We start from the raw sequence: 21,804 nt of genomic DNA, 5'->3' as shown, positions 1-21,804 counted from the left end.
AATATTCTTATTTAGGTATCTAAAACTGTGGCTTGAACAAGCTGTGTGATCTGAGTAAAACATAACAGCATGGAAGTGAGGAGAGCAGAATTTCAGGCTCAGCTCTGCCACCCAACAGACTTGAGAAAAAAATTTACTTGATGGCTTTGGCACAGGTAAAATAAAACAAACTAGAAAAGCTCTGACATCCTTCTTGGTTCCATTCTAAGGTTCTGTGGGTAAAACTATTTGTTAAACAATCCAATTAAATAAAAGAGGTAAATATATAAAAATCTAAGAGACTGTCCCTAAATCAGTCCTTGATCTGTTGTGAAATACATTCTCGTAAAAGTAAAGTGGAAACAATCTTTAGAGTCACTTTAATTATAAAGAAGACTGGCATAAGCAAAAAAAAAAAAAAAAAAAATTCCAGTCTTTGTCAATGACATAAAGAACAGTATTCCTGTTACCTCTACATCTGTAAACCATTTTCAATTTTTATATATGCAACACTGTAATAATATATACTAATTCATTTAGCTTAGTATCTACATGAAGGGAATACAGTAAATAACAAATATGGCACAAGAGGAGAAAATGGGATATAGTTGTGTAATTCAAAAACCAAAAGGTCTAAAAAAATAAATGAAACAAGGGTGTGAAATGTTAGGAGAAAAACAACAATAACAAAACTAACAACTGTGCATATTTCAATAACCTTTCTCTGCAAATATTAAAACTCAGCATTTGAATCTAATCAATACACAACTGTAATACGCTGTTGTCTAAAATATAAATGAAAGTTAGTAAAAATTGCATTATGTTCTAGAATGGCAGTGGCATTCCTGGGGGTGGAAATGGGGATTGGAGTGATACTGACCTGATAACCAGTTGGTCACACTTTATCTTCAAACTCTTTAGGTTTTCTTCAGTTAAAATTTGGGAAAATTGACAAATGTATCTAAAATGCCGTCAGCATGATGGAAAAGTGTCCAAGGCTGCAAAATAATAAGAAATTTATTGTCTATGTACTCATACTATAAATAATTTGGCAAATCCCATGAATGTCAACTGTCAAGAGCTGATGAGGCCAGACAGCTGTAGGTTGATACAGACAAGAAAGGAGAAAATAGCCACTTCTTCAACTTGAAGCTAAGCAATATAGAAAAATTACCAGGAATTTGACTTTCCTTGTATAATTATAATCAGGAGAGGTGAGGCCTTTCAAAATCTCTTTGACTTTGCCTGCTGCCTCTCAGGGACCAACTTATAAACGTCACAAGAGGCTGACTTTACCTGAATCGGTGATAACCCATTTGCTTGAATCACATCCCCATGGCTTATGCACAATGAGCTCAGAAAAATACATAATTAGAACTGAACTTTCAAACTGTCAAAATCATGTAAGAGAGATCCTCATCCCTACATCTCCTGCTAGTCAATCAATCAATCAACCTGTCTCCATCTCAACTCTGATCACTAAGACTGATTATTCCTCCCTCACTTCTACTTTTCCCCATTTATTTTCAAATAGTCAATGTTGAATTACATGCAAATTCTGGTTCATGTTTTCCCAACAGTGGATAAGACTCAGAAAACCCTTTTTCTTAAAGATAGGTTTTAAATTTTAGTTGATGAAACATTTTTTTTTTGTCTTGTATTCTAAGGCACCAAGTCTGAAAACCTATTGAATAGCTAAAACTTAACAGGCAAATAGGGCCAGCGTCAAAAGAGAAATACTGCTGCAATAAGTGCTTGTTTCATTCAACCGAGACTCAATCATTTAACTACTCAGGAATCTCTCCATTTAGGGGAGGAAGTGAGTTTGTTGTGCAGGTAGTAATAAAAATATAGAACCATCATAGGCAAATCATTAAATAAGTTCCTCCAGCAATTTCTGCTCAATATATAAACTAGGTGGCTTAAGATTTAAAAAAAAAAAGGCTATTTCTAGCATCATTTTCCTGATCATAAATGTGACTGCCAGATTTTCAGCTGCACATACTGTAGTCTACAGATTCATTCTCTCCTTATTTTCTAAATGAGCTGTTACTTGTCATTGTCATCATCCATTAAGTAACTCTGAAAGACAAGATCATTTCAACCAGATGCTCAGCTCATTCCTTCCATTAGACTCTCTAAGACCCAACTTTCCTTAGAGTTTAGACACAGATATTTCTGTCTAAGGAATGCTACAGTCTATAAATTTGAAATAAAAACCACTTGTAGACAATGTGTCTGGACACATCATACACTGTGGAATAACAAGCTGTAGCTATATTAAACTTAACAATTTTCTCAATTAAAAATGCATACAAATAAATTTTGTACATATTTAAAATTGTACATGTTTTATACTCTTAAAAATAAGCCTGTTTATAACTTAAGTACAAAACTTATTTTTAGGTTGTCACTAAGTGATTTCAAACCTTTTGTCTATTTACATGCCACTTCCTACCAAGGCAGGCCAGCCAGTGCCAACAACCAGGATAGAATAAGTCTTTCCTAAAAGAAACTTTCGTGTGCCAACCAACAGTCACAAGAGTTACGAGTATCAAGAAGGGCACCTCCCCCAACTCCTAAATGGCCCTATTGATTCTGCCTAGGAAGTCTGTGGCTGCCGGCTGGGTTCTATCCATTTTATTCCAACCTTTTTCCTTCTCTGGTAATACTCAAGTTCCACTCATTCTGTTTCTGGTTGTGCCTTTTCCTTCTTAAGTTCTAGAATCTGGAACTCTAAATAAATTGTACACACAGAAGGCATTGTTGCCTTTTGCCACATAAAGATTAGGTGGCAGAAAAAGAAACACCCCAAACAGCTTCTGTAACTATGTAGGCAGTAGGGCAGGGTGGGGTACAAACAAGGTACCTGTCTATCTCGTATCTGGGGTGTGTATGTCTTACGCATATAGAACTAAAGGCTTTATTTCTTTCTAAGTGGTAGGTGATAGAGCATATGAAGAGGGTAAGCACCATTTTCAGATAAGTCTTAGATATTTCCTGATACAGAAACAACTAAAAAAAAAAAACCTACATATATATATATTTTTTTTTAAACTACATATATATTTTTTAAAAATCAACCTGGGGGCCTCCCCAAGGAGGCCCTAAGTATTCCAACTTGGGTGGCCTAGGGGTGATAGCTGTCATACTATCACTGCTGCGGCCTGAGTTAGATCCCTGGCAGGTGAGCTAACCCACATGGCACACCAGACCTCTCCTGTCTCACCTGTTGCTCCCCTCAGCAGTGTACTTCGGTCAATCTGCCTGTTCTGCTTCCCACTCTGTCTCTGGTGAATCCTCTCACCCGCCACCCCCCCACCCCGCACCTCTGACTTACCCCCCAGTTCTTCTATGCATAAATGAATAAATAAATCTTAAAAATTTAAAAAATCAACTAGCTATGAAAAATAACTGCTACCCACAAGATCACTCTTGCAAAATTGGATAAAAATCACTTCTTTATTATACACTCCGATGTTAAATTTAAGAAATTTACACTTTTATTGGCTATAACTGTGATTTCAGGTCATTCAGTAAGTTTTTAGTATTGGTAATGACATGAGCAAACATATAAAGCAAATTTGCTCCAATTACATAAAGACACTTTCATATACATATAAGCAGAACCAAAATACAAGAGGTCAGTTAATTCTTAAAATTCAGAGAGCCACCTCTGACATAAAATGGGTGTTTTTGACTGTTTTCCACTACATAATTTACTTCCTTAAAAACCCAGTACATATGGAATTAAAAAAAAAAAAATCACACTAACAAATACTAAATCTATGGATAAAAGTGCACTGCTATTTAAAAAATGTATTTCGGGCCTCCCCGGTGGCGCAGCAGTTGAGCGCTGGGTTGCGAAGCTGCCCGCGGCCTCTGCAGCGCCGGTTCGATCCCCGGCTGCTCCCCGGCCACCGGAGGAGGGTCCCACATGGCGCGCAGACCTCTCCTGCCGCCCGCTGCTCCCCTCAGCAGTGTCCTTCGGTCCTTCTGCCTGCTCTGCTCCCCGCTCTGGCTCTGGTGAATTCTCTCACCCTCCCGCACTTCTGACTGTACCCAGTGCTTGTATAAAACAAAAACAAAAACAAAAAATAAATAAATAAATAAAAAATGTATTTCAAAGCAACCTACATCAGGTGGAAGGTGTTGATTCATTACCTTGACTCTCTCAAAAGATTCCAGTTTCCTTACTCTTTGGCACTTCTGGTTTTTCAGAAGGGCTGTTTATGCATTTGGGGTAAAAGCGTGACAACATTCCAAACTATACCCCACTCTGGCATTTTAGGATTAGGTTAGGGAATAAAAACATATAAAATACTATTAGAAAATAATTTCCTGATCATGAAAGTAGATCTTTTGTACACTTAACAAAAAGGTTTTTTTTTTGTCATTATTTATAAAGATTCAAAAACCAAGGTACAAAAATGAACTCATTTTTCTGAGTTCTACAATACTTAACAATATAACTTCACTATAAATGTCCAATCAACCTTCTTTCAGCTGAAAGTAAAAGATATTACTGGACTAGGATTCTCATGTGTCTACATGTTATAGTATTTTATTACGTCCCCTCAAAATTCACATGTTGAATCCTAATCCCTTACACCTCAGAATGTGACTGTGTTTGAAGACAGGCTTTTTAAAGAGGCAATTAAGTAAAAATGAGGTCATTAGTGGGTCCTGACCTAATATGACTGGTATCCTTATAAGCAGAGGAAATCTGGACACAAACACGATAGATCCTGCTATATAGAAGAGCATGGTTTTGAAGCAGTCTTGAAGATTGTGAAGTTTCAGAAATTTTAAATTTCAGGGTCATGAAATGTCATGAATACAGCACAAAGAAATTACAATAGTGCAAATGGATGGAGGTACCTGTTTATCTACTACTGTCAATTACAGACTTTAGAAAGAGATCTCAAGAAAGCAGTTCTATAATAAAGCTAGTACTCTTTAAAGTCAACCCTTCATATACATCCAGGAATCTAGTCAAATAGTACTCCACTCAAGGCAGATTCCAGCATACCAGATGTTCTGAATTTGTTTAGTTATAGAAATAATGAGATAACTGATCTTATCAACATACCACCACCTCAGTTTTATGGCATACTTTTTCTAAGAACTCAAGCAATAAAAGTAATAATGGAAAAGGCGAAATTCATTGATGTTCCAGGCAGTGAACATGTATTAATTAAATTCTCACCACCTTAGGTGAGAAATGCCATAACCATTACCAATGACTTCATCATTATCCTCGTCCCCATTTTCCTGATAATTAAATTATTTTGAGATAACAACAGCAAAGCATCACCCCCCCACACACACACTTTACAGATGGGAAAACTAAGGCAGAGAGGCAGAATAACTTGCTGCAAATCTCACAGCTAGTATTTAGCAGAAATGGATTTGAGTCCAGGTAATGACTTCAAAAGCTTCCTTAGTAACTACTGTTTCCATCTGATCTCATTTTATCAGCCTTTGGGATTGCATGGGGAAAAAATCTCAGCTAAAAATGTGAGTCCAAAGCTGAAAGGGACTCCAGAAATCATTTTACAGAGGAAAACTGAGGCCAGAGTTGTGTGCACTACTGAAAAGCACGGTTAAATAGTTAAGTAGTAAAACTCATGTCTTTTTAAGATGTCTAATCCACTTTCCTGGACACTGTGATGGGTATCAGGTTTTTGTTTTGTTTAGCTCAAACAAGACTCCAGCACCTCTGGTGTGTCTGTGTATGTGACTCTCATTAGGTGTGTATTCCTGTTTCTCTCATTGTCTCTCCTCTGTCTTGACAAGATTTATATGCATACTGGAGAGAAGGAGGAAGTTGCCTCATGCCCACAAACAAACATTCAAACATCTCTCCCCCAAAATGAGGACATTTAGCACAGCGCTATTAAAAACAGGTCTGTCTACTCGGCTATCTGTTTACACCCTTTCAAGTATTTTCATCTGAGTCAAGACCAAACCAGAACTACACTAGTTAAGCAACTGGAATGTCTGTTAACGAAAACGAATGACAGTTCTTACATTAATATTTTTTATTAAAATAGGCAAAGACACCTTTTAATGTCAGAAAATTATCAGAAGTATGAACTATTGCAAATATTTTGTCAGTGGGCTAATTTATTCACTTTAAATGAAATATTAACATAATTTCACTGAAACATATTATTGCTCATCTTATCTGTCCATCCTCCCCCTAAATTATTGCTTTTCTGAGACAATGCCACCATGATTTGTAAAATACCACAATGAGGGAACAATGACATATACATTGTATATCCTATAAAATGATTACTGGACCATAATTCTATAGGCAGCTTGGGATATAAAAACCCTTCAAGCGTTGGGCCTCCCTTGTGGTGCAAGGGGTTAAGACACAACCTATGAAGCTATCCGCAACCTCTGCAGCACGAGTTCGATCCCTGGTCAGGGAACTACCCACATGGCGCAGCAGACCTCTCCTGACTCGCCCACTGTTCTCCTCAGCAGTATATTTCAGTCAGTCTGCCTGTTCTGTTCCCCACTCTGGTGAATCCTCTTACTCCCCGACACACACCTCTGGCCTGTACCCCAGCTCTTGTATACATAAATAAATATACATAAATAAAATCCTTAAAAAAAAAAAAAAACCTTCAAAGTGTTAATGTAGAATGAAGCCCTTGATTCTATCTGGTTGGAGGAGACTCCCCAGAAGACCAGAGCAGCTGTGTCTCAGCATAGCCCATAACTTACTCTCCTTGAACTACAAAAATTTCATGGAAGCCTCTGTGCAGTTTAAATGAGTAGGTGACTGGCTGGCTTTCCTACTTCTCCCTGGAGAACACGTTTGGCTTCCTCTGCTTGGATAACGACATTTTCCTTTTTCCAACAAATTGACATTTTCTTGAATTGTCATGAGTTATCATTCACATGTCTAATTTAGAAATCAAAACACATGCACTTCTTCTGACTTGACAGGCCAACCTGCCCCAAGAAGGAGATGGCCTGGCAGGTGCTGGGAAAGCTGGCTTAGGGTCAGAGCTGCTCAGGCTTCAACACCTGCAGGTTACTTGGGCCAACAGGAGGACATTCTTCTGCCTATACCAGCTTTCTGCGACTTTAGCAGACAAGTGTAAGTACGCCTTTGCTTCGACGGAGTATTCTAAAGCTTTTAATCAAGACTGAGAAATGATTTTTTTTTAAAAACATCAGTTATTTTTTGTGCTCTATTAAATGCATAATGGATATGTATTTACAGTCAAAACCCAGGAGCAGAAACATGTTCTGATGTATCAGTTCATCTGTTTACATTTCTGTGTTCTCTCTCACAAGACTCTGAGCTCCTGCTGACAAATACTCACTTACTCAACTTGATTAAATTTAGCGACACGCAAGCAGTCTGGTTCAAAGGGATGCTCAAAGAAAGTGGCTTCCTTAAATTACAGCCAACAAAACTGGGCTTTATCTTTTAGGAAATGAAAAGCCATTAAACATTTTAAAGAGGCGAGTATGGTAATGAAAGCACCGTTTTAGGAAGGTTAAGCCAGCACTACAGAACTGATGTGACTGTAGAGAAACTGGAAGCAGAAGGGGCGGGCAGTTGGAAGCAAACTTGAACAGTAGAGGCAGGAGGCAGTAAGTGTGAACTAGCATGGTGGCAAGAAGAATGGAAAAAAAATGACTAATGGAAGAGACTTTAGAAGGAACTTACAGTAACTTGGTAATCGTTCCATTCAGTAAGGGGGAAATCATCCCAGACCAGCTGGGGATTTAAGATGGACCAGAATGGAGATGCCATTAACAGAAACAGGGATGTTAGAAAAGGAACTGATTTTCGGGGGGAAATAATGACTGTGACGTGAGACATGCTGAATGAGAAGTAATTAAACCCCTAAGAGGAACATGTCGAGAGTCAGTCGGCATGATGATGGCAAAATGTTAAGGAGTCTTTAGACTCTCAAAGTCTTAAAGTCTTTACAGCCTTTTCAGAAAATTTCTTCTGTGCCTTCAGTTTAAGAACAAGAGGGAATAGGAAGAAGCTGACACATGGGACCGATCAGATCATTTTGGTAGCCTCAAGTATTAATCAGTTAAAAACCAGATTGGTTCTGTTGTTACTCCTGTAAAATGGGCTGTGACAAAAAAGTACTAATCAGTAGAAATTAAGTACTGGGGCACCACTCTCCCCATAAAAAACCAAAGCTAGTGCGTCCCCCTTTTTCCTACAACTTTCCTATCAGTTACCCTTCATTCTCCTTTCCTTTGAAACTTACAGTTCATGTCTCGTTAAAACAACACATCCTTCTTGTTTGTTCTGTGCTTCTTCCTCATGGGCGCTCCCTTTGAGCCACCCCAGAGTACACTTGAGTCCAGCCTTCCCAGCGGCTTTGCACAGAAGATCTATGCAGATGCTTCCTGAGGCTCAGGGAAGGAGTCTTGTCTCTAACTTCATCACATGCGCTTCTATTTTCCTTTCTAGTTTCTATCGAACTCAGTAACAATTAAGGATTATACTCTTTAAACTCAGCTAACAATTAAAGATTATAGTCTCTGTGACTACAGAAGTCAGAAAGGATTCATTTAGAAGCAAAAGATACATTTAGATTGGAAGCTTTGGCTTTGTACCTGAAATACAGAGTTTGGAAGTAGGCTGCAGGGAGGAATGATTTACGATTTATGGCATTCTTTGTTTACTTCAATGCCAGCTTGTAGCCCAGTTTTCCTCAACCCACAAACCCCTGTTTTCGACAACCCCAGCTCCAATCCTAACTCCCTGCACAGGGCTTCATCTTACCCGTTTATATTGTTCCTATGATTGCTCCTTATTTTTGGAGTAGTAGGAGAGTTGTCTTTAAAACACAAAAATCGCTTTTAATAGTCTTAATGCCTCAAAACCATTTATATCACACTCAGGATGGAGGTACTTAAGATAGTGGAGTTTGGAGTGGAGCAACTGGTAATTTAGAAAGAAGGCATCAGATGGTTGAGTCCCTTGTCTTTTTTTTCAGTCAAAAAATTCAAGAAAGATGATTTGCATGACATTACAAAACACACTATAAGACAGAACACATGGTCTCTTAAGAAATCACTCTATCAGGTGTCTGAGGGCAGGACATAAGCAAGCTTTGCTCCTCTCAACTTAAGAATCTTAGCTCTAGGGCCTCCCTGGTGGCGCAGCGGTTGAGCGCTGGGTTGCAAAGCTGCCTACAGCCTCTGTAGCGCCAGTTCGAACCCTGGCTGCTCCCAGGCCACCAGAGGAGGGTCCCGCATGGTGCGCAGACCTCTCCTGCCACCGGCTGCTCCCCTCAGCAGTATACTTCGGTCCTTCTGCCTGCTCTGCTCCCTGCTCTGGCTCTGGTGAATTCTCTCGCCCTCCCGCGCTTCTGACTATACCCAGTGCTTGTATAAACAAATAAATAAATCTTAAAAAAAAAAAAATTCTTAGCTCCATTGATAAATGTAAAACAAAACAAACCAATAACTTGAAATGGATACTTTTAAAATTCATATGCACAGCTGCTAATATTTGTGGCAGCAGACCTACACATTATCAGTTATTTCTTATTGCTTTGTGATTTAGATATAGATTAGTTCATATAATCCTTAGACACAAAAACTCTAAAAGTTATTTCTATGTCACAACTGAGGAAACTAGAACATGATGAAGACAGAATATTGCTCGTGCCCTGGGGAACAAACCAAGGTTTGCTTGTAAAGCCTGTGCTGTAAATTACCACACGACAAATAGGCCATTTTCTCACTGAAAGGCTTTGAACTAAAACTTGGGAGACTTGACTTTTAGTTATTAGAAGCAAAAATTCAGGAAATAAGAAAAAATGGGCCTTAGAAATAGGCTGACAAGCCATTTCTAGGGTCAATCACCACAGATGGGCAGATTTCCTCTAAAATAAATCTCTACTTCATTTGGTGGTAACTCATACCACCAAATACTTGTTCAGTGGCAACCCCTAGAAACACCTCCTGCTCTATTCAAAAAAGCCAAAAATTCCAATCCTGTTCTGCAAATTAACTGGTAGCACTGCAAACCTAATTCTGCCAAGACACAAATCTATCGTGGATGAAGCACATTATGCCCACTGTACTCAGTCTGTATGATTCCATTCAGGACCCAGCGCTGTTTGTGCCCGTTTATGAATTTATTGCTAGTTTAGAAAAGCACAAACTCAACCAAAAGTTCATTAAAGAAAATCCCAAAGTAGATCAGTAACTTGTTAAAACGAAACACTTAGAAACCACTCTTAAACAGAAAGTAGCAAACAATCTAGAAGTTTCTAGTGTGTTCTTCTACATTCACTTCATTCCTATCAGGGTCAGATTCTTAGAAAAATAAAATCCTAAAATGACTAGCACTGATAACATTTATAAGTCTGGTTTAAATTTCATTATAGCAAAATTACATGTCTAACCAGCAGATACTTTTCTGATAGTAAATTAAATATTTCAGTCATTTAAGATATTGGAGTTTTAGCTATCAGATAAGGAAAATAAGGTAAAATCAAAACAGAAAGAAAACTGTTTATACTAACAAGATATGCTATGTCTTATCCATACATTATCTTTCTAATCTATCCTAAGATGATAGCTTCAAACTAAATTTAACATACACCCATTAAGTCAAACTATACAGTGGGGTTACTACCTGCTCCCATGGAATTTAATTAAATTTATATAATTTAATGAGCTAGACTAGAATATTAAGATAAAACATGCTCTGTAGACAATGTTTTATTCATGTAAGATGACCAAACAGGTGTTGAAAAAGTTAGAGGAAAGATTTCCAAGACCCAAACGTGTGCCTTGCTTACTGCGCCAAGTAATCAAAGAGCAGTATTTGGTTTTTCCTCTCTGCTCAGTAAGGTCCTGGCACTTTGGTTTCCATAGTCTCTTACCTTGTTTTATTTTCTATTCCTCACTCATGTAATAAGATATATCTTCTTGGGATTTCCTGTTCTGCTTTTAGTTTTTTTCTGCTGCTATTGCTGGGGCCCATGTTTTACCCTCCTATGGCAATAACACTTTGTGTTTGCTGCGGAGACCCTCCACACAGTTTCTTCTTTGTGCTTTTTATAGGAGCTCTGGAAACAATCACTGAGCAGATCTGTAAGCACCAAGAATGGCTCTGAAAACTTCTGAGTTCAACTATTCAAAAGCAACCACCTACAGGAAGTCTAATCAGGAAGGTAAAAGACAACAGCTATTCCAACTGCCCTCTGTGATTCTAACCCCTTGCAGCTATCCACAGCTAACAGCAGCAAGACACTCTTCAGGTTGAAAACCAAAGAAACAAAGCTAAAACACTTGGCGAATTTTAATATATGGAAGTGCTAACAACAGATGATCACTGGGGATTCAATGTCATTGATATCAGGGCAAAGACATCAATATTTTGTTGTTGCTGAAACGAAGGCCAACTGGACAAAGTCTTTGTGCGCACACTCTAGAGACACTGTGGTACTCACACGTGTGAACAGCTGGAGTTAACCTTGCTTTTATTCATCCTTATCTCTGAGGTTCAAAACTTGTCCTTACTTTTCATCCCCTAAATTTTGATAGATGAGGTTGATCTTTTAATACCAACCGACAACATCCTATAAGCATCAGCTTCTCCGGGAAGAGCAAATCAAGGCCTGCGAGCAATCAAAGGCCACAGGACCAGATTAATCATAAACCTAGACAACAACGGATCCTGGATTTTCTTCAAACACTTCCTTTCCTGTCTTTTGTTTCAACAGAACTGTACCTTCAAGGTTAACTGCAGTCTCTCTGAGCAGCAGACCAGCGCACCCTAGACCGGGAGGCACTCATTCCTAATCTAAGGTCCTTTCTTTACTTATCTATACCACTTCATCTGAAAAATGCTGTTATTCACGGACAGTCAAACAATATACAGGCATTCCAGCCCACACAGGTCAACTCTGCAGAGAGCCAACACACCCACCTCACTGCAAAATACAAAAAGGATGGTTTTCCATCAAGTTTCGGGCAAGAAACAAAAGCAAAAATGAAAAGCAACTCAAATCTGAAAAACCCTTACAAGTTGTTTTCTCCCCCAAAGAACAGAGTGGGGGTACAATGGGTATTGGGGGGGTGGGGTGAAGAGAGCAACTATTTCTCCTTCCTCCAGCTTAAAAGCATCCGAAGTAGGGCAGTTCCAGGCCCCCCAACAGAACAGCTCTGAGGGGCTGCAGGGACGAGGCTGCGGACCGGGGGTGGGAGTGGGGGTGGGGGTGGGGTGGGGGGACCGAAGAAGGGGGGCCCGCTGGGGCCGTGGGTGGACCTGGCTGTCTGGCTTGGGTCTTTGATTCCTGCCTCGCCCCCACCCCTCTTTTTTGGAACACACCGATTTCACCTCCCGAGGAACCCGGCTCTGGCGCCCCCGAGCGAGCAGGGACAGGTGTCGGGAGGGGTGTCTGGCCCCGCGGGGTACACAATGGGGGTGGGGGCGACAGCCCATGGAATGGGGACCCGGGGGCCCTCCCCCAGGCGGAGGCGCGGGCCGGGGGGCCTGGGAGCGGGGTGTCAGGAGGGCAGGGCCCGCGCCGGGCGGGGGGCTGAGGGGCGCCGAGGCAGCGGGGACCGGCGGGACGAGCCGCCTCCTCAGGGAACCCCCGGGGCGCGGACACGGCCCCGCCCCCTCAGGGACGGGCGCGGGGGGCCGCTGGGACCGCGGCGGGGCACGGCGCCGGCTCTGCCCTCGCTGTCCCTCGCGCACCGGCCTCGGGCCAGCGCCGACCCGCCCCGCGGCTCCTACCTCTCCCGGCTCCGGGTCCGCTCCCGCCGCCCGCCGCCTCCGCCGCCCGCGCATCCCCAGCCCCGCGCGGCCCCGCCCCCTTCGCCGCGGCGAGATGGGCACTCCCCAGGGCCAATCGCCACCGCGCCTGCCCAGCGCCTGCGCCAATCCGCGCCGGCGGGGGGTGGGGCTTCTCCAATGTCATTCAGGCTCCTCCCGGGGCCCCAAGATCCCTTTTGTTTGGGGAGAGCCGAGCGGGGATGGGCGCGCGTCACTTCCGCCGGGAAGCTCTCCCCCCCCGCCGCCCGCCGCTTTCCCCGTCTTGCGCGGGGTCTGGGCTGGACCCGGCGGGAGCGTCGCGCTTTCCCCGCGGGGCGCGCGGGGCTCCCGCAGGGCGGGCTTCGGGGTGCCGCGCTGATGGGTGGGCACGTTGACATTTCACTCCATCCGCGGTGGTGTTCGTGAAGAAATAAATTGGTGTCTAGTTTAGAATCAGCGTGGAAGGCAGGTAGAACGTGGCTTCCCTGCTCTTTCTGGGGCGCTGCGGGTGTGGTGCCCGAGGCACTGGGGCGCAGAGGGGGGCCCCCAGACTCCCTTCTTGTTCACGGTGCGCGCAGGAGGCGAAGAGCGGCTCTGGAGCCCCCGGGGACACCGGGTGGCACCCGGAGAGCAGTACCCAGACCGACCTGCCCTCCTGAGAAAATTGGAATAATTGAAAATTTGGGTGTCAAGGTTTTTCCACGTGATGCTCACTGAGATGAGGGGGCTTTGTGTGTGGGTCCTTGGCCAGTTGGAGAGTGGAACAATAGCGTTTGCAGCGAAGCTGGAACAAAGGACAGTGTAGAGGGTGCGAGAAATGTCTGTCCCTGCTAGTGAACACAAGAATGCAGACCTTGCTGCTGCAGGCAACCCATTCCAGAACCAAATAACCCAAGGGAGGGAGCGCATACACCCCTGCTTGCATTCCTCCTGAAGTCAAGGGTTCTAGACTCAGGTCAGGTAGACTGTGCTCCAGCTCGCAGACTGATTCAACTGGCTCAGATAATAATAACCACATTTAAAATAGAATACTTATCATACAGCTATAGTGCATAAACAATGTGTTACAAGCTTTAAATACGTTATTCCTAATTTTATTTATTTTTTTAAAGACTTACTTGTTATTTATGCAATACCTGGGGTACAGGTCAGAGGCGCAGGAGGGTGAGAGGATTCACCAGAGACAGAGTGGGGAGCAGGACAGGCAGACAGACTGAAAGTGTAACAGGGTGGTCCCCAGGAAAGGGGGAGGTTCCCTGCCCCACCCAAGGGAGGGTGGAGCTGAGCCGGAAGAGAAGAAGCAGCAGAAGAGACTGAGGAAGGAAGCAGGATGGAGCAAGGAGACCTGGAGGAGGCGCATGGAGCCTAGAGACACGTAAAGAAACTGTGCTTGTCTTTTGGTCGTGGACTGGGTGACACAGATGTGGGTGAGACCCGTGGGGAGGTGACAATGGCAGTTTTTATCTTGATGTTGATTTTGCTCTTTTCTTTCCGGGCTTGTCCGGTTGTTGTGACCCTTTTTTGTGGGTCCCCACTGGAAGATGCTTTAGACTTGTAGCAGGCTTTGGGGCCTTGTTCTGGGCCGATCCCATATGGATGGAGTTTTACCCACGAGGGGACGGGTAACTTTGGGTGCTTCATTTAGAAACTAGACTCTTTGCCTTACCTGTATTGTTTCCTAGTTTTATTAAAGTTCCTTCCCATTAAAGTCTCATGTGTTTTGTGTTGATGCGGCGGATGGCAGAACCCATGTAGAATAGGCAGGTTTGCGGGGTTTGGGCTGCCCCTCTCCCTGTCCTATAACAAAAGCACTGCTGAGGGGAGCAGCAGGCAAGACAGAGGATGTCTGCCAGGCCATGTGGGAATCTCCCTGGCTGTCTGGGAAACGAATGTGTGCTGCAGAGGCTGTGGACAGCTTCTCAGCACTGTGCTCAACCCAGTGTGCCACTGGGGAGGCCCTCCTAATTTTAACAATGATTATTATCTAAGACAATATTAGGGTCCTAGTTCTCACCTAGACAGACACAGTCCTCTAGGCAGATACAGTCCTGACTTCAGGTCTGTATAGTATAGTGGTGGGATGTGGTTAGTCTGCAATTATAGAGATTTGAGGGAAGAAAAGCCATATGCCTCATGCCATCACTGTGCTAGGTACTTTTGTTACAGGACAGGGAGAGGGCCACCCCAGAACCCCCAAACCTGCCTGCACTAAATAGGTTCTGCCATTCACCGCATCAAGACAAGCATAAAACCTTTAATGGAAAGGAACTTTAATACAATTAGTGTGTGATACAGAAGAGACAAAGAATATAGTTTCCAAATCAAGCACCTGAAGTTACCCATCCCCTCATGGGTAAAAATCTAGCCAAACAGGTTGGCCCCCAAAATGGCGTGAAAACCTGCCTCAAGTCTGAAGCACCTACCAACAGGGACTCATAGAAAAGGGTCAGAAACAACTAGACAAGCCTGGGAGGAAAAGAGCAAAATCAAAATCAAGATAAAAGCTGCTATTGGTAGTCTCCCCACGGATATCTCACCCACATCTCTTTCAACCAGTCCGTGACCAAAAAAGCCAGTGCAACTTCTTCACATGTCTCTGCTCCACGTGCCTCCTTCAGGTCTCCTGTTTCTCCATCCTGCTCCTTCCATCTTTAGTATCTTTTCCAGCTTCCTTTTCTCTTCCCTGCTCAACTCCACCCTTCCCTGGGTGGAGGGAATCTGGAATCCTCCCCTTTTCCTGGGGACCACCCTCTTACGCTTTCATATAATGATATGAAACAATGAAATTTAATCTTTACCACTGCATGATAAATCTACCCTAACCTTTTAAACATCATTGCACTCACTTTATAGGTGAGAAGTTAGAAATTCAGAGAAATCAAGTGAGGTCTAGAGCTAGCAAAAGGTAAAGAAAGAATAGCCAACAAAATTGTGGGACTCCAAAAGATTTTGTCCCATGTTCTCCCCACCTGCTGCACCTCCCCCTGCAGTGACCTTTAGGGTTAACCAGCCCTAGCCAGCCCTAGGTCCGGCTGGGCAACCAGCGCGCAGGGGAAGAACAGCAAAACCCTACCTGCTGCACCTCCCCCCGCAGTGATCTTTCCCTAGATCCGGCTGGGCAACCAGGGGGGGGGGGGGGGACACAACACACAGCCTGAAGCAGAGGAAGTTCAGCGGAAGTTCCCTGAAAAGGCAGAAGCCACTACAAGAATGCTAAAAATCTTATCCCCGTCTTTCTAGAACTACAAACTTTAATCCCTTATTTGTCTTCCTAAACTTCCTTCTTTCTTCTATAATGGTCATTCCTTGTTATGTAGATCACCTCCCTGATGGTGATAGACTGAGCCCATGAGCAAGCTAATTTCATTGATATTCATTCCTGTGCTTTTGGAAAACATATATACTGGTCACAAACTCAAAGAAAATTACACTCAGATTTTCACTCTTGAAGTGTGTCTGTTTGTCATTTCTTTCACCGACGCCCTGACCACCCTGCACGCTTCTCTCAACCCTGAGGTGGCCTCATCGTCTACTGCTGTGCTGGTCCGCGGCACCCACCACACACCTAATTCTTACAAGGAGGGCTGTCCAGAGAGTGGGCCTACATGTCTGCAAACCCAGCCAGAAATAAGCTCCATACCCTCCATCCACCCGCTTACCCCCGGGCATTGTAGAAGATCATCCATCAATGAGGGACAAGACTGTACTAAGTGCTCACTCAGCAGCAGCATGAGTGCTTTTGAAGTAACCAAGTAGAAAATATGGAATTTCCGAGAGACATCTTTCCCTGTGTTCAGCAGACTAGCCATCTGCAGGGCAAGGTGAAGGGCCAGACATATAGTAGGTGCTCAATAACTGCTGACTTGAAAGAAGATACCTAACATGGTTAAAAACACAAGAGTGTTAGGTGCTTGAATTGGCCCATGGATTTGAAAAATCCCATTTCCTCCTCCTCCCTTTTGCCCGGCCTATGGGTGTGCAATGAGGAAGCGCCTCATTGCCTGACAATGAGGCAGATGTGGGAGAGCAGGCTATTTTCTGCAGACATTCTGAGTCACTCCAAGTTGTCCTAGTGAATCAGCTCCTCCCTCCCCCTCCTGCTTCCCTTTGTAGCTGTTAACCCACCATCACTCACTCTACTCCCCCCTGACCAGGTATGAGCTGTGCTCTATTACCCACTTCCTTTACAGAACCCGCCAGCCCCCCTGACTCCCTGGGTTTCCTACCGCCCATTCCAGAATGTGGGAGGGCCCAGCAAGAATGAGATCATCCTGCTTTGTAGGATTCAGTGTCCTGAGGGTATTCAGATTGCTTTCCTTTTAATTCATCACCCCTGAAGGGAGTGAACAGGCAGGACTTCTGAACCCCAGGAGACCAGAGTGTAGCCACCACCAAGAGAAAGTTCTGGAGTTTTGTGATTCTTCAATATATAAAATGTGATTATGCAATAAATAAATTTAAAGTCTGTATAAAGTTATCCACAGAGGTAGAAAGTGGGCTCATAATCTCATAATAAAATCTTACATTTGGGCCCTCCCTGGTGGCACAAGGGTTAAAGTCAACACTATCAAGCTATCACCAGCCACTGCAGCATGAGTTCGATCCCTGGCCAGGGAGTTGGACTACATGGCACAGCAGACTTCTCCTCTCTCGCTTACTGCTCTCCTCAGCAGTGTATTTCAGAAGATCTGCCTGTTCTGCTCCCCACTCTGTCTCTGGTGAATCCTCTCACCCCCTGCACCTCTGGCCCACACCCTAGTTATTGTATGCATAAATAAATAAATCTTTAAAAAAGTAAAATCTTACATTTGTATAACACACCATACCATTTTTATATGTTATTTTTATCAACTTGCCAATAAATATTTACGAAATACCAACCGTGGGTCAAGCAACAGCTTAGTAAGAAGTACTAAACATGAACCATGTCAATTTTTTTTTATAAGTAGGAAGACTTCCTAAATGTTCCATAAATGTTTATTTGCTGATTGGGAAAGTCAATGATTAAAAAGTAAAAATGCGAGTTCTCCCTGTATTACAACCTGTGTTGGTTTTGTAGGACTGCTGTAACAAATGACAACATGGAGGGCTTACAACAATATTCTCCCTGTCCATTGAAATTTATTCTCCCCGTCGATTGAAAGGTGGGAATCTGAAACCAAAGTGTTGACAAGGTTGGTTCCTTTTAGGGGCTGTAGGGGAAGGTCCAGCCCAGCCTCTTAGCTTCTGGTGGTTCTCAGCAAGCCTTGGGGTTCCTTAGCAGCATCACCCCAACTCTGCTGTCTTCACACACGCTGCTGCCTCTATGTCTTGGTGTCTTTATATGGCCTCGCTTCTTACAAGGACTTACGAGGACAACTGTCACATTGAATTTAGAACTTACCCTAATCTAGTATGACCTTATCTCAACTTGTTACATTTGAAAGACCCTATTTCTGAACAAGTTCATGTTCTGAGGTTCCAGGTGGACATGAAATTTTGGGGGAAGGGGAAGCATTCAAACCAGTGTGCAATCCTGCTAGGCAAAATAACATCCTCTTAACCCCATTAACTTCATTAGTAAATAGCAAGAAAGTAATGAACTAATTCACAAAGATCACTTCTATGCTGTGGTTATGATAATTATATGTATAAAATGCATATTTCAAGCCTTTGCTATATGCAAGGCACTATGTAATAGCCTGACAGTACCTCTCATTTAACCCTTGAAAGAATCCCTTGAGGGAGAAGTGACTATTCTTGTTTATAGATGAGGAAACTGAGGCACAATGAGGCCCATGATCATGGAACTTGTAAATTATACCCATAGGATATTTACTCAGATCTGATTCCAAAGTACACCCTCATAATGACTATACTCCATCATCTTTCTTCTCTGTTAGATGAACTAGAAAGCAAATATTTCAAATTTGATTTATGGAGTACTGGGAGCTGAGCAGCAATCTTCCTGGGTTATGTATGTGGTTTGGGCAGATTTAAAACAAGGGAAAGGAAAAGGAGGGATAGTGGTAGCAATGGAAACTTAGTAGGAAAGAGGAGAGCTGAAGACACCTCAGTTTTCTTCCTTGCAAAATGGAATAATAGCAGCTTAAAAAGTCAGGTGGTTATGAATAGCCAAGTGAGATGATGAACATAAAAGTACTAGTAAGCAGGCCTCCCTAGTGGCGCAAGGAGTTAAGACCAATCTGTGAAGCTCTCCGCAGCCCCTGCAGCACAATTTCTATCCCCACCAAGAAGCTACCCACACAGTGCAGCAGACCTCTCCTGTCTCGCTCTCTGCAACCCTCAGCAGTGTATTTCAGTCAATCTGCCTGTTCTGCTCCCCATTCTGTCTCTGGTGAATCCTCTCACCCCCCCACACCTCTGGCCTGTACCCCAGTTCTTGTAAATAAATAAATCGTAAAAAAAAAAAAAAAAGTACTAGTTAGCTCTAGGAGGGATTATTATAAACGACCTGGGAGATTTTACTCCAGCTCTTTCCTGCCCCTGGGTCCCAGCTCTCTGCTAAACATCTGGGACTGAACATCTGGGACCCCACATGGATTCCTCCAGCTGTGACCCAGGGAGTCCTGCTGAGAGGCGGGGCCAGCTAGAAGTGGAAGATGGACTGAATGGGCAGTGAGTGATCTGCCCTGGCTTTCCTCTGGTCCTGCTCTCCTCCACCTGGGAACCCCGTCATGCAGCCCTGGCCTCCATAGCACTGAAGCAGGCTGGGGCCGGGGTGGGGTTGGGGGTAAGTGTGCTCTCCACCGCCCCCAGCATCTGTCCCCATTATTTGTGCCCACAACGGCCTTTCTGAAGCGTCCTGCTTGGATCTGCGAGGTCTGGGCGACTGGGGCACCCAGGGAGTGAATTGAGCGAATTCTGGGTGCGGCTCTGTGTTCCCGAGCTTCTTGCGCCCCCTAGCGCTTAGCGATGCGTCCTGCATCCATAGCGGCCCTCCAGAGCTCCCCAGGGTGCAGCGCCTGTTCCTTGCAGGGGTGTGGGCTGAGAGCACAGCGCGGAGCGGAAGGCAAGGACCAGCAGTCCCAAAACCACCTTCAGGGACAGACTCTTCTGTTTTTAGCTAAATGTTGGAGTCTATTTGGCCATGAAGGAGCCAGGAAACTCTTATTCTGGATTGCATGTGAGGAAGTCTGGGCAGTAAAGGGAAAGCAACCGAAGACTGAGAACCCCATGCATAGGGCGCTGTGCCCGCCCCTTGCATATGTTGCACGGGCAGTCCCAGGAGTTTCACATACGTGACCCTCATCACCCGTTTCATATGTAATCCTTGTAACCATCCTAAGATAATTATTGTTTTTTAAGATTTATTTTTATTTGGGTCTCCCTGGTGGCGCAGGGGTTAAAGTCTCATAAAGTCTCAGTACTATCAAGTTATCACCAGCCATTGCAAAAGGAGTTTGATTCCCAGTCAGGGAGATGACCCACAGGGCGCAGCAGACCTCTCCTGACTCGCCCGCTGCTCCCCTCAGCAGTGTCTTTCAGCAGATCTGCCTGTTCTGCGCCCCAATCTGTCTCTGGTGAATCCTCTCACCCTTCACACTTCTTGCTTAGACCCCAGTTCTTGTATGTGGGTCAGCTCCTTGGCCTGGGATCAAACACATGCTGCAGTGGCTAAGGATAGCTTCGTAGTGCTGAGACTTAACCCCTGCACCACCAGGGAGGCCCCTTAAGGTAATTATTCTTAGTTTTTCAAATGCAAATGCAAGTTCAAGGGAGTTGAGTATCTTGCCAAAGGTCATGTAATAACAGTAACAATCATAAAAAACACCAATCAATTATTTAGTGCCTCCTTCACATCAGATAAATCCTTACAGCAAACCTTGAAAGTAGTTACTGTCATCTTCATCTTACAGATGAGGCAACTGAGATATAGTTTAAGGGAGGCATGACTGAGAAGCTTGACTGAGAAGGAAGAGCTAGAGCTTCCTGACCATAATGGCAGCTGTTTCCATCCCCCATTACCTCAGGAGCTGGAGGGGGATGGGGCCTGAGTCAGGCCTCTGTGACTCAGGGTTCTTTCCATGACCGGGACTGTCTGGGGCCTTTCCAGGGGAGGAGGGAACTAGAACCAGACCTGAGACAGAGAGCTAGGATAGCGATGAAAAGGCCAAAGTCCAAGGGCCTCCTGGGGACAGTTTGCTTAGGGAAGTGTCCAATGGAGATTGCACATCTGTGTGGCTGTTAGGGGCCTGGAGGGAGCACCCAGAGGGCCTGGAGTTCTGGTTCTGTCTATGTGGACCTCACACTCTCCCTGAGGCTGGTGGGTCAGGATGGGGAAAAGAAACACCAAGCTCCCACGTGTTGGCTAGCTGGGGTGTTGACTAGCCCAGAAAGAAAATTCCTGGAAGTAGGTGAAATAAACCAGTTACCAAATCATCCAGCTAAGTTCCTAAGAACTTGGGTTATTTTTAACTTCTCCCCTCCCCACACCCCATACAGATGACTCATAGGTCTCTGGGAAGAATGCTTTATTGTCTTTTTGGAGTTTCAAATTTTTCTTTTTATTATAATCCTTGAAATTATTAAATTGCTAGTGAAAAATGTATCAGATGATAAGCTGATAAACAGATTGATAATCTGTTATTTTCTTTTTTTTAAAGATTTATTTATTTATGCATACAAGAACTGGGGTACAGGCCAGAGATGTGTGTTGGGGGGTGTGAGAGGATTCACCAGAGATAGAGTGGGGAACAGAACAGGTGGATTTGTAACAGGGTGGTCCCCAGGAAAGGGGGAGGTTCCCTGCCCCACACAAGGGAGGGTGGAGCTGAGCAGGAAGAGGAGAAGCTGCAGAAGAGACTAAGGAAGGAAGCAGGATGGAGCCAGGAGACCTGGAGGAGGCGCATGGAACCTAGAGACACGTGAAGAAACTGCACTTGTCTTTTGGTCGTGGACTGGGTGACACAGATGTGGGTGAGACCCGTGGGGAGGTGACCACGGCAGCTTTTGTCTTGATGTTGATTTTGCTCTTTTCCTTCCGGGCTTGTCTGGTTGTTTCTGACCCTTTTCTGTGGGTCCCCAATGGAAGGTGCTTTAGACTT

The sequence above is a fragment of the Talpa europaea genome (genome assembly GCF_964194135.1).
Source record: "Talpa europaea genome assembly, chromosome: 9".
In the NCBI taxonomy this organism is placed as follows: domain Eukaryota; kingdom Metazoa; phylum Chordata; class Mammalia; order Eulipotyphla; family Talpidae; genus Talpa; species Talpa europaea.
The sequence above is the reverse complement of the archived record's forward strand: the minus strand, read 5'-3'. Positions refer to the sequence as shown.